Source organism: Gymnodraco acuticeps, unplaced genomic scaffold (genome assembly GCF_902827175.1).
Source record: "Gymnodraco acuticeps unplaced genomic scaffold, fGymAcu1.1, whole genome shotgun sequence".
Taxonomy (NCBI): domain Eukaryota; kingdom Metazoa; phylum Chordata; class Actinopteri; order Perciformes; family Bathydraconidae; genus Gymnodraco; species Gymnodraco acuticeps.
Genome location: NW_022991154.1, coordinates 1,453,110 through 1,455,349, shown reverse-complemented (window position 1 = coordinate 1,455,349; position 2,240 = coordinate 1,453,110). Strand labels below are relative to the sequence as shown.

Here is a 2,240-nt window from a genome sequence, read left to right as displayed (position 1 = left end):
AGTCCCACCACAGAGAACACTCGTTCAGCATCAGCATTTGAATGTGGAAGTACCAACACCAACTTGCCAATACGGGAGAGCCTCCCAAATCTGCTCATACCGGTCACCTTTGAAAAATGTAGGAAGCCTAATTACTCTCAAGTATTTTTGTATAGAATTAAGTTGATTACGTCAATGGGTATTTCAAAGGGTGCAGAATAATTCTTACCTTATTCTTCATTGATGCCAAGTTCCCCCAAAAGCTCTCAATGTCGAACGTGGCTGGGTCTTCGGGCATGGCAATGTCCATGGACTGGTAGTCCAAAAACTCCTCACTCAGTTTGTCACGCTCGTCAGGTCCGTTGTATGGGAGAAGTTCAGGAAACCTAAAAAGAACACAATGTGCACTGATCTGGTCAAGTAATGTAGCTGAAACGGGTTGTTTTTCAGATGTGGTCATTACACTTTACAATCTATTAAGAAAATGTTAAGAAAATGTGACAAGAGCCAAGAGTCTTTAACCTGCTCTACTTATTAAGTATATTGAGATAACTTGTGTTGTGATTTGGCACTATAGATAAATGTACTTGACTTGATACCCCAACTAACCTGTCGACAAAGTACAAGGCGTCTTCCACTCCACACTCTACCCTCTGCTGCACATCCAGAAACATGGCATGTTTTATCTGGGGCTCTCTCATGGGGAGTTTCTTCATGGCATACCCACAGCCCTCACAAGAAACGCCACTGCTGCCTGCTGGAACCTCTGCACTTGCTGCAGTGTAATGTATCCTGCATCAAGGAGCCTGTTGAGTGTAGCTCGAGTAGTGAAGCCGATCACCAGCTTTTCTCCTACGAGAGACACAATAAATCAACAACATCACAGAGGTCATTAAGATGCAATATGTTCTCATTCCCAACACCAACATGTCAGTATGAGACTGGGAATAAGACCGGTGTTGAGTCCCTTTAGCAATCATCAACAACCACAATAGCTAACTTGAAAGCACCCCTTTAAGTATCTTCATCACATCAGTGATTGAATACTTTATTAGACAGAAATGCAAACAGCACAAGGTACAGTCACACATTTGGGCTAAAAGGATAACATAAAAAAGTCCTGTGGACTTGTTTCCATTGTGGTCCTATGTGTGTGATGAGATGAGATTATCAAACGCATAACTTGTCTGCACAAGCAGCCCTCTAACAAACAGTATTATGTGAGTGAGATCAGTGAGTGGATAGTGTATGTGTATGTGTGTATGTGCTGATGTGAAACTTGGAGGATTACCTATGGCAGTTGGTTTGATGGGTCCTTATAGAGGATTTCATGCAATTCCCGGTGCTGCAGTGCTGCTGGCTTCAGAAACTTCGAGAGCAACTTGCGGATGAAACTCCGTATCTACAAATTTGTATTTCAGAAAAGATTTTCAAAATTACATTTAACCTAGAAGTAGAGTGCTAATGAAAAAGGGAACAAACATAGTACATTATTACTAGCATACTGTATTGGTGCTTCCTTTAAACCAGTATCCCACATCCACAGTCAGATCCTCTGGATCAAAATATAGCTACATGTAACTGTTTGATTGATTGAATATTTTATTAAACAGAAATGCAAACAGCACAGGTACAGTACTGTAAATTCCCTTAGCTCATAGTAAGTATCCATTAGCTCACACACGCAAATACGTGATGATTTAACTAACACTGCTATTAGTCACGGTTGTTGTTAAACCCACCGCAGCAACCTGCCACACTGCTCACCAGCAGCCTGTGTAACGTTAAGTCTCACGTAGTCAGACCCACCGTTGACTTCATCAAAATAAAAATATTTGTAAAAAATAATGTGGTTACCTACCGTTTGACCTCCCGCTTCAGATGAAAATGTCAGTCACGGCATTATTGAGGCGCTGACACAGACGTTTCACGTTTACTTTTCTATTTCTCCGCCATAGAGTTAGGTTGTTCTTCATAGGATAGAGACGCAATGACCCGCCCTAAGCTGCCTCTGATTGGTTTGTATACGTGGTGCCTTTCGTTGGGTTGGTTAGATTTAGCCTCGAGGGCTGATGATTGGTTATCACATATCTCGGTCAGCCAATCGGGGGCAGAATAGGGCGGACTCACCCTGTCCCTGATTCGAACTACGGCAAGCCTCGAGCAACAAGTTATGGAAATATATCATTAAATACAAAAATAATTATAAAGTAGTGAGAGGGGGAAAAAAGCGTGTGAAATGGCAAGTGTGGCGTGAGGCG

General features: G+C 42.1%; 1 long non-coding RNA gene across 1 annotated transcript; it reads right to left on the bottom strand.

Annotated features, from left to right (window-relative positions):
* Positions 1-776: 776 nt before the first annotated feature.
* Positions 777-1,921, bottom strand: LOC117560471. The gene is made up of 3 exons (XR_004571165.1): positions 1,841-1,921; positions 1,271-1,381; positions 777-831 (listed from the first exon to the last, which is right to left on the bottom strand). It is a non-coding gene; the product is annotated as an uncharacterized LOC117560471 (long non-coding RNA).
* Between the last annotated feature and the right edge of the window lie 319 nt (positions 1,922-2,240).